The following is a 16,306-nucleotide window of genomic DNA, read 5'->3' on the forward strand; positions in this document are numbered from 1 at the left end:
ATGAAGTTGTCAAAACTGTAAGTTTTTAATGGGAGTAGACAATCTCATCTTTCTCCTGAGCAGCTGGTGGGTTTGAACCACTGACCTTGCTGTTAGCAGCACAATGCCTAACCCACAGCACCAGCCAGTCTTCTGGTCATCACTGTCTATCCTAGACTAACCTATGGGACAGTTCTACTGTGTGCGGTGAAGTCACCTCAATGGCCTCCAACAAAAGGAACAGTGTTAGGCCATAAGTTTTAAAGATGGAGGGATTGTCTTTAGTGCATTTTCTTAGGTTTTTAGTAATGGCTCCTTTTCCTCAATCAAGCTTTACATTTTAAAAGAAACAAGTTGATGAGAAAATTAGCAAGTTTTCCACCGACAATGGAGAAGAGAGAAAAAAAATGAAGGCTGCGTTTTCTTCCTGTATTCCTTCCAGCCTGTCTTTATTTGCCTGTGCTCCCATAGCTGTACTCATCAGGCCTATGCCCTTTGATATTAACTTTTATATTGACCTTTGGATTCACCACTTCGGGGATCTAAGGAGAGTCCCTGTAAGCAGATGTTCCCCAACTTAAGTGATCATTCCTTTGACCATGTGCATGTATTTCTAATTTTTCACTCCTGTAACTGCCATGCTTCTCAACATTGTCTTTCGCAGGGTGTTTTCCATTTTTTGACTTATTCCTGAGGATGCCTGACCAGGAATGCATTGCCAAATCGTATTTCCTAACTGACAGCGCCACTGACAAACTGAAAATGCCATTTTACAGTGCTCCGCTAGTGTGACTCTCTAGCCCTGGTTATACATACTGTGAACCCTTGCATACCTTCACCTCGTTGCTGTGTGATTTGCATTTCTTTCATCACTGGTGATAAACAATGTTTCTCTTTTACTTACTGGTGCTCGTGGTTCTTTCTCTTCCGTGATTTTTCAGAACCAGGATGATAGCTCCTGGAATTGAATTACCCTACAAATAGTTTCCTATCCACCTCAAAACACGATTGCATTGTCACCAGCGGTTATTGAGTGCCTGCTTGTGCACAGAACTGTCCTGGAAGTTGGTGTGGACATCATAATGGGGGCCACCGCACTGGACAATGAAGTGCAGAGGAGCAGTAGGGGGACAGGGCTTGGGCGGTGCGGTAGATGCTTTCGAGGAGGAGATAATGAGACTGAACATCTCAGATATTTATTGGTATTTGATTTATTCTTTGGTGGATTTCCTATTAAAGTCTCTTATTCATTTTTCTATTCCCCCCCTTAAAGAGAATGGGTGTTCTTTGTATATTTTGTCAGATGTGACACACTCACTCACATACCCACACATACATATACAGGTATACCAGAGTAAGTAAAAAAAACAAACCAAAAAACACAATTGCTATCAAGTTACAGAGGCCTTTATTAAACAAAAGTATGGAATGGTGAAGCTATTGTTTCTTAACAAAAAGAAACCATTTCTTACTGTTGTCCTCCCTCTAGGTCTATACATTTGGAGAGCGGTATTTCTGTCTCTCCAACCCTTCTCTGAAGGGTCCTGTATGCTTCCATTACAAAATAGCAGTGTTGGCATCTTTGGGGGAATCAAATTGTATTCCTTTTCAATGTTCTTTGAGTCTGGGGAACCATAAGAAGCCTGGGGACAAGATTAGGGCTGGATGGTTGATGGGCTAAGCTTTCCCCAGGAAATTCTCTCAGGAGAACCTTTGCTACCCTCACAGAATGAGCTCGTGCATTGTGATGGGGCACAATTCTTCGGTGCAATGTTCCCAACTCTCTTCCCCCTCCTGCACTTTTCAGGTTTCTAACATTTCTTCCTCAGAAGCCTCCCCATCCTGATGATCCTGTGTTCTTTGAGAAAATCTGCCAAGACTTCCCCTTTGGAGTCTCGAACACCAGTCACCATCACCTTCCAAGCTTACCTCTGGGCCTTGAATCTTACTGGCCCAGGAAATCTCCTTGGGGACCACTGTTTGGACTGTGCCTCTACTTTGAAGGCCTTCTGAAGAGGCTAAGACTGAGGTATTACTGAGAGGACTTGTCCACAGCCATCCATAGATCTCAGAGGTATGTATGTTCAAACACATTTTATTGAGAAGAAACAATGACTGCATGAACTAGAATCCGACCAGCAATACTTTTTGACCCACTCTGTGTATAAAGTTTATGTGTGTGTATATATATATGTATATATATGTTTTTCAACAGTTTTATTGTCCCATAATTTAAATATCATAGAGCTTACTAGTTCAATCTTTCAATCGTATCAAGGGACTTGTACAATCACCCACAAAACTATCTTAGAGTATCCCCACCCCACTTCCCATGGTTAAATCGCCTTGAAAATGAGTTACTCACATGCACATAAGCATACATGGGATTTAAAAAATCATCAGGCTTACCCATGGTGCAGTTTTCAGTGGGTCTAAGGCAGACAAGGAAGAAAGAGCTGGTAAGCTAATTTAAAAACTCTCACTGCCATTGAGTTGCTGCTGACTCATAGCAACCCTAGAGAACAGGGTGTAACTGCCCCTGTGGGCTTCTGAGACTGTTATGGGAGTAGAAATAACCATTTTTTCTCCCCTGGGACGGCTGCTGGTTTGGAACTACTGACTTTTCAGACCACAGTCGAATGCACTAGCCAATAAATACCCTATGGCTCACAAAGTATTATGTGAGACTATGACTCCTTTACTTGGGACTGGCCACTGGGAGGAGCAGACATCATGCTTGGCAAAGTGGAAAGTCAGTGAGGGCAAAGAAGGCGCAGGAGCTGGCCTTCCGCAGTAGCTGCAACAATGGACCTGTAACATCCCGGGCCCATGAGGCTGGCACAGGACCAGGCCAGGCTTTGTTTGGTTCTACATGGTGTCACCAACAATTGAAGGCTAGTAACAGCACATACACACTCACACATCCATACATCCACAAACATATCTTTCGAGCATGCATTTATGGTGTCTGTTCACATAAGCATGGTTTACATTTTACTTATGCTTATATAAATCTATGATGGTTTACGCATAAATTGACTCTCAAAGACTGGATACTTTGGACACAAAGGACACTATAAAGAATTTTGAGTAAACGATTTCTGAGAGATATACTCTCAGGAGAAACTGGGAGTGATGTAAGCGAAGAAGGATGGGGAGCGGGGGAGTGTCCTCAGGATGTGAGTTCAGGCTGGCCCCAGCATCGAGTGGGTAAGGGGAGCCTCTCAGAGCAAATCCCCAGCCCCAGAGGTCTAATTTGTCAAAGGACAAGCCTTCCAGAGAAGGCTGCAGACCCCAACCTTCCACGGCAGCACCTGCAGCAGCTGGGAGTGGGCTTGCCAAAGGAAAACAAGCCCCAGAGACTTGGACCAGCCACCAACAGCTTGCATCCGTCATTGCTTCATTTTGTTAGAGATTTGTCCCAACATTTCATCATAATTTCTGTTAATATTTTTATAGCGGAAAAGTTTGACTTGGAATTTATGTTTCCCCATTGTGCACGGCAGAGATATAATGTGATGTTTTCTTGGTAATTAATGAACTTTCTCCACACCAGCCATGGAAACAGAACATTGGTCTAGCAGGGCCAAAGTAGACCGGAGACTGCTATTTGGTGCCAAGCTGGGTGTAGAAGTTTATGACACAGGCTTTTATTTTTGGCAAGAGTTCTCATCCCTAGCTCCCTATTAACCTTGGCATAAGATCAAGTGTTCATCCAAACTTCAATCTCAGAATGAGCGGGTAATAGGGAGGGAAGGGTGAGACTGGGCAGGAAGGAAAGGGGTTTATAGTCAACCTTTGATGTTCAGTGCAATCGATGCATGACCTACCCATCGTTCCATAAAAGGTTTGTTCTTAGGGACACACCTTCTTATAGCATTGAGAATCTGACCAAGAAAAGGAAGCATTCCAGCCTGGCTCCCTGGCCTTTGTGCCCACCCAGCCTCTCTTACTGAGCTTGACCTCCAAACTTGAGTGTTTAAGATAGACTTCCAGGCTCTCCTCATTTGGGAGACGGCCTGTCCCCTGTGGTTGTCACTGTTGCCATTTCCTTCCAAGGAAAAGTTCTTCTTTCTACCTTAGCACGCAGTGTATACACCACTCCCACCCCCTACCCCCACCAGCTCTCCTGGCAAGTGACCTTCTTTCTTATCTTGGCAAAACCCTAGGTCCTCCGTTGACCTCTTGTTCTTTTTCTAGCAGCAAAAGGCATTTCTATTATGTATCTTAACTTCTCATGAAATCTTCATTTTTTCCCCTCGACTTCATTTCCCTTATCATTTTGGTACACTCCTTTCTCCGCCCAGCAAGTGTCCCCTTCCTCCTCGACAGGGTCCCTGATGTATGTGTTTTCACCACTGCGGTGGCTATTCCTTATCTCTACTTACTTCATGCTGAGTTTGCTTGGTCTGACCCAGGGCACTCACGCACACGATTGCTTTAGCAGCCTGGCAACCTCTCTACAGAGCTCTCCGAGAAAGCTGATGAACTGTCTGAACAAAGTGCTAACTTCAGCTCAGTGGGCGACCATGACTTCAGACCAGGAACTTGCTTGTCCAGTTGCACCTCACACAAGCTAACAGGACTGAAAACAAGGGCTCTCGGCTACAGCTAAGAAGGAAGTAGGGTGAATTTTCCATAGTCAGTGTGGCATGTAGTTGTTAAATAGGAGGATCATCGGAGAGGTGAGTGAATTTCCGAACTAGGCCTTGCACTCAGCCTGTAGGTAGCTTTGTCAAGTTCATAGTCAATAAGCAAGACAAGGTCAGTGGTCAATGGGGGGCCAGGCCTATGTCCCGAATAGCAGTGGAGCACTTACTGGTCAGCACACATTCTTCCTGATGCTGCTGGTAATGTAGACATTTGGGTTAGAAATGTTTGGAAGATGAAATTAGAACAGCCTATTTGATGGAGTCTCTTCTTCTAAAATAAAACAAACTCATAGCCTTTGAGTAGATTCAGATTCATGGCGAGCCTACAGGACAGGACAGAACTGCCCCTATGAATTTCTGAGACTGTGACTCATTACAGGAGTAGGAAGCCTCACCTTTCTCCCCATGGAATAGCTGGTGGTTTTGAACTGCTGACACTGTGGTTTGCAGTCCAATGCATAACCACTACACTACTAGCGATCCTTACTATTTAGATCTGGCTTATTATTTTTCTTCCTTTTCACCTACATTCCTTCTCTACTTCTTCCTTCAGTCTCAGCTGCCAAGGGCCATCATGCTTCCTCTTTGTCTTTCTAGATTACTCTACCCTCCCTACCTCTAACACTCTATTGTTTTTCTTGACTTCTGCTCCTTCTTCCAAACATACCGCTCTATGATTCTATGCCTATTAAGCCCCGATGAGTGACCAATTGAACAAAATCTGGCTCACCATACACTTAAGTTGCTATAACACTGACCCTATCCTACCAACAAGTTACCAACATGAGAACGTCCACCATTAAGGATCTGTTGGGGGAAGTCTTTTTGAGGGCACAGCCATTTGAGATGACTGTGTAATTTGAAATCAGCAAGTGTGTCCACCAGGACTTATTCAACCTGTAAACCAAGCAAATAATCCAAGAAGCTGGCCTACACAAAGAAGAATGGGGTATCAGGATGGGAGGAGGACTCACTACAACCTATGAGATGCAGGTAACACAACCTCACTTCCCCAAAGTGAAGAAGACTTGAAGCATTTATTGATGAAGGTCAGAGATGAAAATCCTTCAGTACAGATTACACCTCCATGCGAAAAAAAAAAAAGTCCTCACAATTGAACCAATGAGTAACATCATGATATATGGAGAAAAGATTAAAGTTCTCAAGACATCAATTTACTTGGGTCCACACTCAACACCCATGAAAGCAGCAGTCAAGATATCAAAAGAGGCATCGCGTTGCACAAGTCTGCTTCAGCTTTCAAGAGCAAAGATATTACTTTGAAGACTAAGATGCACCTGACCCAAGCCAAAGTATTTTCAATCAAGTGAGTTGCACATGAAAGCTAGACCATAAACAAGGAAGACTGGAGAAGACCTGGTGACTGATAATTGTGGTGTTGGTGGAGAATGTTGAATAGACTTCCAGAACAGACAGATCTTTGTGGGAAGAAGTACAACCAGGTGCTACTTTGAAGGGAGGATGGTGAGACGTCATCTCATGTACTTGGGGCCTGTCATCAGAAAAGACTAGTCCTTGGAGAAGTACTTTATATTTGACAAAGTATAAAATCAATTGAGAAAGAGGTAAAAGTTAAAATATATTTAATCATTCTATTGGGAGCACTTAAATCATAACATTCCATAGTTCAATTGTATCAAGCAGTAATGTTCAATTCCTACCACAATCAGTTTCAAACCATTTTCTTTCTTCTTGAACTCCTTGATATAATTTCCCCTTTATTCCCTCCTTCCCCCATAGTACCCCATGGACCCTTATTATTATTTTCCTATAATAGTTTTTTATGCCATGTCAGACACAATCCAATATGTCTATTCATATACAATTCTGTTGTTCAATCCAATCCAATGGGGCTATACAGGCATCAATGCCATCTGCTCCCTATTTCCCCCTTCCCCACCTCTCTTCTCATACCCTCAGGGAACCATGACTTTTGTTACTGTTTCTGTAGGGTTATCTCTCATGACTTTCGTGTACTGAATTATCTTAAATATACAAGGGTGCATATGCAAAACAACATGATTAATGAGGTAAAATGGATAGAAACCATAATAGTAAGGGGAAAATATTAAAGAACTAGAGGAGAGTTATGTGGTTCATCAGTGCCATACCTCACCCTGGCTTTATCATCCCTTCAGTGTGGGTTTGGGTCTCCACTACATCCACAAACCTTCACATCAATTTGGTCGCTTGCTTTTGAACTTCTGATCTCTCTTCCCATAGATACCTCATGATTACACAGGCTGGTGTGCTTCTTCCATGTGGGCTCTGTTGCTTCCCTGATAGATGGCCGCCGCTATATTTTTTAATAGCTGGGCACCATCAGTTTTCTTCACTGCATTTACTTATGCACTCATTATGTCTTCAGCGATCGTGTCAGGGAGGTGAATATCTAACAATGCTACATTATTAGAACAAACTGTTCTTGTACTGAGGTAACACTTAAGTAGGGACCCAAAGTCCATCTGCTGAGGAAGAAGTAAATTAATGGAAATACCACATTCAGACATATATAGTTTCACATTTTGGTATTTTTGTTTAGTAAAGATTTCTGTGTTTTAAAAGGAACTTTTTGGACATATCCTAATAGATACTTACTTTAAAAATGTAAAAAAAATCCTTAAAGTTAATTTTAAAAAGACTTTCATTCAAATTATGAAAGGGGCTTCACAAGTTTATGGAAAACCCTCAGTGAGATAAATTGACACATGAGTTGCAACAATGAACTCAGACATAGCAATAATTTCAAGGACGGTGCTGTGTTTTGCTCTGTTATACCTAGGCTTACTATGAACCAGACCCGACTGGATAGCACCTAACCATGGGAACAATAGCAGGTACTGGAGGCAGGTAATCAGGATGTGAGTCCAAGAGTGAGTCAAAAAATACTGGTACTAGTTTCCAGTTCCTACATGCATGGGTTTATTTCAACGTGTCTCTGCAATCAGTGGTTTGCTGACAAGTCCTCTCCGATTTAATACATTTGAATTGATCTCTTTAATATGCCTTCGCAAAAAGGTCAAACCAAGGGCATCCATAGGGCCAGTAAAATGCAAGACCGAGAGGTCAGCTCAGAAGGCTATGGCTACTGTGGTTTTTTGGGATGCCCAGGAGGCAACCTTGATAGATTTTCTAGACGGGATCATGACAGTCGTCGGGGCTGATGAGGAAGGAGTTTCAAGGAAATTGAAAATTGCGCTGGTGAGAAAATATCCAGGAAAATTGTGCCAAGGAATTTTCTCCTCATCACGAGAACACAGCTGTTCATTCTTCGAGGGCGGCAAAGGCTGTCTCGCGAGAACGTCCTTGGGAAGCCTCCCCCCTTCAAGATGGCAGACTTGATCTGACCTTCTTAGACTTCTTTTCGGCCCTCAAACTCAAATAATATTTAAAGAAACATAATCTGAAGTCCCTAGAAGATGTTCAAACTGCTGCTTGGAATGGTACCCAATTGTAAGGAAAAGGTCAAACAGAGGTATATCCCACAGATCATTGTGAGTGTGTGTGTGTGTGTGTGTGTGTGAGAAAAACAATGTTGCAGTTGATATTGAAAAGAGCGTGAGCCCTCCATCTCCTATCCCACCCCACCCCAGCTAAGTAATGGAATAGATACATATGAATGGCATTTAAAAAATCATTTAAAAATGGAATCAGAGGTAACGACACGCTTTTCATGACCTTTTTGAAGCCCCATGTATTCTTCATGGTGTACACGTTGGGCTGCTAACTGCAAGGGTGGCAGTTCAAAATCGCTCTCTGCTCCAATGGAGAAAGAAGAGGCTTTCGATTCCCATAAAGAGTTACAGTTTCAGAAACCCACAGGGGGCAGTGCTACCCTTTCTTCTGATAAGCTCACCACGAGTCAGAATCGACTCAAAGGTTGTGAGTTTCGTTTGGGGGGTTTGGACGTATATATTGCAGCGACAATCCCGAAGCCAAACTCACTGCCACTGAGTTGATTCCGACTCACAGTGGTTTCCAAGACTGGAAACCTTCATGGGAGCAGACAGGTGCATCTTTCTACCGCTAAGTGGCTGGAAGGTTTGAATTGCTGACCTTGCCGTTAACAACCGGATGTCTAACCCAGAGTACCACCCGGACTTCTCCTAGAGCGGACAGGTGCGCGAGAACAGCAGGAAGCCACGGGTCCATTCCGACTCAAGTCTGCCCCCTGGGAGGCAGACTGAGGACAATTGTTCCGAGGGGTTTTTCAGGAGATACCTTTTCTGAATCAGTTCACCAGCCCATTCTTCCCAGGAGTCTCTGGGTGGATTTTAACCTGCAGCCTTTTATTCGGAAGTCAAATACTGAGCCCTGGTGACGAGTGGGTTAGTCACTGGGGCTGCTAACCGCGAGGTCAGCAGCCTGAAAGCACCAGCCAGTCTGGAAGAAAGATGAGGCTTTCTGCTGTCACAAAGAGTGACAATCTCAGGACCCCTCAGGGTCAGTTCTTCGCTGTCCTATAGGGCTGAGAGGAGTCCTCATCGACTCTGAGTTAGGACTGCCTCAATGGCAGTGAAGGGGAGTGAGTACCAATCTGGAATAGATTTCGAATGCATCTTATGGTCATTGCCATGTCTGCTGTCTCTGGGAAGGTGGGGCTATGGGCCAAGGGTTTCATACAAGTGAATGCCAGCAAAAGTTGTTTTCTATGCATGGCGCTCATTGGAATGTCAGGCTGGTCCTCTCCGGGCTGTGGACGCAATGATGGCCTTTGCTGCTTGCAGGGTTTGCTGTCGCCGGGCTCCTCTGGGGACCCGTTTGCAGTGTGGGATTGGTGGCTGGGTCCAGATTCCACTCCCATGCTGGGAGCCCAGGTCAGACTTTGGTTGATGGGCACAGCTGCCTGGCTAATTGGTGCGGGGGACCTTCCTGTCTCCCCGCCACGCCACGCTTTATTGAATGCTGCTCTTTGCTGGTTGCTGGGCTGGTGGGAAGTGCAATTTCCAGCTTTGTCATGGTTTGCCGTGAACTCCACTCCAGCCAGGCTCTGTGTTGGTGAAGTAATTGGAGCCGGAGCCTCTGTTGGAATTCAAGTGCAGGGCTGACCAGGAGGTTAAAAGACACAACTGTTAATAGGCACTGAAAGCAGTGGTTTCTCCCGGGAGCCGCTGAGGAGCTCATGCAGGAAATCAATATGGCAGAAATGATCCTGCTTCTGCTTTGTCCCTCTCAGCCCGGACTAGGTCGTGGGGGGTGGCGCCTCAGAGTTTACTATTAATTGTACATGGAGAGCTGGAGGTGAGACTACACGAAGCAGTAGTCTCTCTTTCAAAGTGTCTTCTGTGGACATTTGGCTAGAGGATTATTGACCATCCTGTTTTGCATGCCAGGAGGTCTTCTTAAAAATAAATAAATGAATAAATAAAAGAACTCACACAAGAATTCAATATCTGTAACAGAGTCACGCAAATGGAACAGGAAGTGGTGAAGTCTTGCTCCAGGTTGCTGCAAATCTATCTTGTGTCCACCCAGCAAAGGTGGGTGGTCGGCACACAGACTTCCCTCAGCAAGGGTTTTCTTGGCAGGTTCTCCCTACCCAAGAGCCACTGTCCCCCCAGGAGGTGCCAGACAGGGAAAAAAGTAGCCTGGCTTCCTGTGGATATTGGGCACAAATTGAGTTGAGTCCAGTACAAGTTGTCTTCAGTAGATTGTGCCTCTCTGTCCTCAGGGGTCACATGCCCTGTCCATGAACACACACTTCCTTGAGTTCCCGCCTCCCTTTCTGAAGGTGGGCTTCCTGTGATGGTCTCATAAGATGGTATTGGCCCTTATCCACCCAACCCACTGCCTTTGAGTCAATCCTGACTCAGGGGGCCTCTGGGGTTCTAAATGTTTGTGGGAGCAGAAAGCCTCATCTCTCACCCTTGGAGCAGCTGGTGAGTTTGAACCACTGATCTTGTGATTAGCAGCCCAGTGTTTACTGGACAGTGCCACCAGGGATCCACTGGACTTTCTCCTGACATCTGCCCCCTTCCTCTACTCACCCAGTTAGCCCTGAAATGACTGGGGATGTCCAGAACGGCTATTCAAGAGGTATCTGGTCCCCACATTTTAAAATGCCGTTCCCTGTCCTTGGGCCTATTTTGATTCACAGGACGGAGGAGACCTGCCCTCATAAAGTGTCCATGGCTGTGGGCTTCACTGGAGATCTGGGTGCTCAGTAGTTAAGTCCTCAGCTGCTAACAGAAAGGTCAGAGGTCAGAGCCCACCAGGCTTTGCACAAGAGAAAGATGAGACAGGCTGTTTCCGCCCAGATTTGCCGGCTCAGAAACCCTATGGTGCAGTTCTCCTCTGTGCTCTGGGGTCCTGGGCATGAGGCAGATGGCCACATCTGCACCAGTCACTTCACCTCTCATGATCAGGGTCCTTTCTTTTCCCCGCTCACACAGTCCCTTTCAGAGCCGTCTTAGACTGCAGGAAAATGGCCCAGCAAGAATGGCATTTCCATGCAACCCCTGAGCCACGCACACACAGCTTTGCCTGTGATGACTATCTGGCAGTCTTGTGCTTTGTTTGTTGTACTTAATGGACCTCATGATCCAGGATCTACCCCTGGAGTGTGTCTTGTCCAGACTGAAACATGTCCTTGGATGATCGACACTGGCAATACCCATCCTCTTCTGAAGAAACACCACCTCCTTCACAGCAGCATGTCCTAGCACTAGTCGGTTACCCATTGGGCTGCAATCGGCAAAGTCAGCAGTTTGAACCCACCTTCTGCTTTCCAGGATAAAGCTGAGACTTTCTTTGCCTTTCAAGGGTTGCAATCTCAAACCCTCCCAGAGGCAGTGCTACCCTGTCCCAGAGGATCGCGATGAGTGCTAGGAGGGCACCGACTTGATGGCAGAGTTTGGTTTTGGTGAGTTTGGTACAATCCTCCATGTCTAGGTTGTTCAGACTCATTCAGGGTCTTCTTTCCACATACATGTAAAGCACTTAGCTCAGGAACCCACTGTTAACATTATCCCTGAGTTCCGTGGTTGTTTTTGGACTGATAATAGTGACGGGTCAATCGTGTATTGGGGCTATTGTCATCATCTACCTGTCTGTCTCTGTCATTCCTATTGCTTTCCTTCCTTCCTTCCATCCGGCAGACTTGGAAGATCTAGCAGGCTGGAAAGCCCACTATGGGCATGTGTGATAGATACCAAACTCACTGCCATGGAGTCGATGCCAGTCCACAGGGACCCCATAGGACAGGGTGGAACCGCTTCTGTGCATTTCTGAGATGTAACTCTTCATGGGAGTAGAGAGCCTGGCCTTTCTCTTTCAGAGCAGCTGTGGTTTCAAACTGCTGACCTTATGCATTGCAGCCCGATGGATAACCAGTGCACCACCAGGGCTCCTACATATAATATCCTGGGGCTCTTCCCTCATTTCTAGACCGAGAGTATTTAGAATAAATCAACTTCAAGTTCCTTTGCTTTGCTAGCATTCTATGCTCTGAGGCTGATTAGCATAACATGCACCTTACATTTGTACTTCCAAAGAGAAAATTTCCACCCGCCCTTGGTGAGTGAGAGGCCTATTATTTCCCTGATTGATATAATAGACGCTGCAGATACTTGGCAAGTTTATAAACATCATATATATGTATCTCTATTGCGAATGAATTATTTACACTGTGTATAAGCATTAGTGCAAGTGGTTTTGTTGAAATGGAATTACAAGTCAAAAATCAGTGCTAGGTGAGGGGAATGGAATATGTCTTCCCTTCCAGTTAATTGGGGCAAAAAGCTTGCTGGGGAAAGTGGAGGTTTGACGGCTCTTGTATGAAGAGAAAGGAAGAGGCTTAAGGCATGTGGCCCAGGGAGAGACAGAGAACCTTCCTGGCATAGGGTGTGGCGTGAGAGAAGCAATGAGACAGCGAGAAGGAAGTGGGTAATTCACATAGCTGGATGTGTGTGCTCTGAGGAGACCCTGTGACGCAGAAGCTCGAGAGAGCCCCCTGTAGGCCATACTGAGTTTGTGCTGGAGAGTTTTGCCTTCATGATGGACACCAACCCAGGAAACCACTCCTGGTGATATGTGCGTCCAAGCAGAAATGTGCTCTAAGACTTTTTAGTGGCTGGTTTTGCAGAAATAGATTGCCACGCCTTTCTTCTGCACCTTCTTCCAGGCACCTCTGGGTGTATTTAAACCTCCATTAGTAGTTGACTGACTTAACCATTTACACCACACCGTCTCTCCTCCCCAAATCCAAACCTACTGCTATCGGGTCAAGGCCAGCTTATAACGACTCTATGGAGAGGTGGGGGGTAGTTTAAGGCTTCTTCACAGGGTTCCGCAGGATATAAATCTTTACAGGAGCAGAAAGTCTCTTTTCCTCCTGAGGAGTAGCTGGTGGCTTTGAACTGCACATCTTGGGGTTAACGGCCATTTGCTTAACCCACCATGCCAGGAGGAGATTTAAATTAAGGTAATATGTGAACATAAATAAGGATCCGTGGAGAATCTCTGCTCCCATGATGTTTGACTCGGAAACCCAAGAGAAGGCTGCCTTGAGTCTGAATGGGCCTAAGGGCAGTGGGTGTGGTGAGCCACATAGACGAAGCTTTAGGAGGAGGAACCACGCACTGGGGATGTGGTCGGAACGGTGGCTCTCCTGCTTTCTGGTTCTGGACTGTCTTTCAGTGGGGACAAGGAGCAAGATGTGAGCTGTTCCATTCTGGCAGTTTCCCGCGGACCCAGGCCCAGCATATGCCTGTGTGCTTGTTAACTTTCACTTCCACCGACGCCTTCAGCCTGGTCGACAACATTCTGGGCCTACCAGGTGAGAAATAGTACAGGTTACGCCGGGCAGTGGAAAAGGAAGACAGAAGGAGAATCAGTGAGTTCAAATGGTGGTATTGGAGGAGGTTATTGATTATCTCTTTGGCGGCTAGAAAAATAAGCCCATCTTAGAAGACATACAACCAGAAAGTTTCTTCGAAGGACAGGTAACTAGACGTCAGCTCACTTCCATTAGGCACATTATCAGGAAAAATCAGTCCTTAGAATAGTGGACGCCATGCTTGGTATTGTAAAGGGACAGAGCGGACCAGAGCAGCGGTTCTCAACCTGTGGCTAGTCACCCCTTTGGGAGTCGAACGACCCTTTCACAGGGGTCTCCCGATTCCTCACAGTGGTGAAATGACAGTTATGATGTGGCAACGAAAATAATGATATGGCTGGGGTGGGGGGTCACCACCACATGAGGAACTGCATTAAAGGGTCGCAGCATTGGAAGGTTGAGGACCACTGGACTAGGAGAACACTGGATGGGATGGGCTGACAGAGAAGCCACAACACTGCCCTCAAACATGTCAAAGACCATGGACGTGATGCAAGCCTGGGCTACTTTTTATTTTTTTAATCACTTTATTGGGGGCTTGTATAGCTCTTATCACATCCATCCATCCATCCATTGTGTCAAGCACATTTGTACATTTGTTGCCATCATCATTCTCAAAACATTTGCTCTCTACTTGAGCCCTTGGTCTCAGCTCCTCATTATTCCCCTCCCTCCTCGCCACCCTCTCCCTTACGAACCCTTGATAATTTATAAATTATTATTATTTTGTCATGTCTTAGACTGTCTGACATCTCCCTTCACTCACTTTTCTGTTGTCCATCCCCAAGGGAGGAGGTTATATGTAGATCCTTGTAATCGGTTTCCCCGTTCTACCCCACCTTCCCTCCACCCTCCCTGTGTTGCCACCCCCACCACTGGTCCTGAAGGGATCATCTGTCCTGGATTTCCTGTGTTTCCGGTTCCTATCTGTACCAGTACACAGTCAAGCTGGATTTGTAACGTAGAATTGGGATCATAATAGTTGGGGGAGGGGGAGGAAGCATTTAAGAACTGGAGGAAAATTGTAGGTTTCATCATTGCTACACTGCACCCTGACTGGCTCCTCTCCCCATGACCCTTCTGTAAGGGGATGTCCAGTTGCTCACAGATGGGCTTTGGGTCCCCACTCTGCACTCCCCCTCATTCACAATGAAATGGTTTTTGTTCTTTGATGCCAGATACCTGATCCCTGTAAAACAGAAGGTCACTCTGAATCAGAGCCAACTTGACAGCAACCAGCAACCGATAGAGCTCGGCAAAGGCTGTTCACGGCCAGCCGTTTCCACTTCCCTGCACTGGAGGCCACGGAATCACTCAGGGAGCATTGCAGTTCTCGCTTCCTTTTCTGAGAAGCCTTTTGACAAACTGCTTAAAGGCAGACCCTGAGACCTGACTCGCTGGGTCCAACTTCCAGCTCGGTCTTGTTCTGAGCCCCTTTGGGTTTTCATTGCCTCATTAATAGAGATGATGACAGTTCCTAACGTTACCAAGTGTTGTGGATTATCCATGGGGCTGCTGTCCTCAAGGTTCAAAACTTCAGATGAGGTTGTCTGCTCCTGGAAAGAGGAGTTCTCTCAGAAACTCAGAGTCTGTCCTGTAGGGTCGCTACAAGTTAGAATCAACTCAGTGGCTGGAGGGCCTTAAGTCACCGAGTTATGATGAGGACTTAGTGTGTTAGTATTATACATAAAAACATTGGCAGAAGTGTCTGGCACATAGGAAGTATCACAGAGAATTAGCTATGATTAGAAATCATGAAACTTCACCCAGACCTACTTGATCAGAATCTTTGGCAGAGGTACAATAAGCATGAATTGTTCAGGTTTCCTAAATGGCTGGCCCTGGCCTGGGTTTAGACCCAAGGAGGTGGCTGGTAGACTCATCTAAATATGCATGAAGTTAACATGAGTTGGTTTCTTTGGGATGACCAAGGCGTACAAGCAACTGGTGACTGGTGGTGAACCAAAAAGCTGCCCTTTGGAGCTGTTCTGCTCTGTTATATGTGAGGTCACTACAAGATGAGGGTGGAGGGCAGCAACTTGAGGGCCCTAGGTCTTGCTCTCCTGTTCTTCTAAACCGATTGTTTTTAGTTTCCAAATCTTATCAGAAACCTCACTTCTCCCAAACATCATCTTGTCTGTGTTCTAGTGATGCTCTTAAAATGTGGTCAGGGCAGATTGCCTCCTTATTAAAGCAAGAACAGGCTTGCTTTCGGGAGCTGTTTGCTATTGATTAATAAGTAAGCATGAGTAAGTCCATGCCTACCCTGCTTCCAGGGTAATCTGACACTGGTGGGATGGTGATTAGGAACTACGGGGAAACCAGCTGCTGACCAAGTCCTGACTCTGTGGGTGATTTTGGTTTCTCCATGTTGCTGTTCACACCATTAGGTGGCCCTGTGAGGTTATCCGTCCCTTGGAATAGACGCAGACCTGTGGGGCTGCGCACAGTCAGTGCTCAAGGAAGCTCAAGTTTGGTAATGATCCAAACACAGCTTTCAAGCAGGTCCTGTGATTAAACCTGCTGCAGCCTTTACGGGGGCTCCACTCGGCTGGTGGCAGTCCTTTACTGGATAACCTGCGGCGATAAGTACGTATTCTATTTTTATAAATCCTAAAAATGAAGCCAACGGGAAAAGTCACCTAGTGTATAAAGTAGCATATGTTTTAGTTTACTTGTCTCTCATGTACCTGGGACTCCTTGTCTATAGACCATTGGCCACACACCTAGAGCCCGACCAGGAGAATCATGAATGTGATGGTGGATAGTTGCCATCAAGTGGGTTCCGACTCACAGGGGATTGACTTTGTGTACAACA

General features: G+C 45.8%; 1 long non-coding RNA gene across 1 annotated transcript in view; it reads left to right on the forward strand.

The window, feature by feature from the left end:
• The window catches only part of LOC142448663 (uncharacterized), a 60,829-nt gene that overhangs the window by 26,482 nt on the left and 18,041 nt on the right, over positions 1-16,306 (forward strand). The window contains exon 3 of the long non-coding RNA XR_012784532.1: positions 1,787-2,053. This is a non-coding gene — a long non-coding RNA (uncharacterized LOC142448663). The remainder of the gene's footprint in view (positions 1-1,786; positions 2,054-16,306) is intronic.

This window comes from Tenrec ecaudatus, chromosome 5, assembly GCF_050624435.1.
Source record: "Tenrec ecaudatus isolate mTenEca1 chromosome 5, mTenEca1.hap1, whole genome shotgun sequence".
NCBI classification, from domain to species: Eukaryota; Metazoa; Chordata; class Mammalia; order Afrosoricida; family Tenrecidae; genus Tenrec; species Tenrec ecaudatus.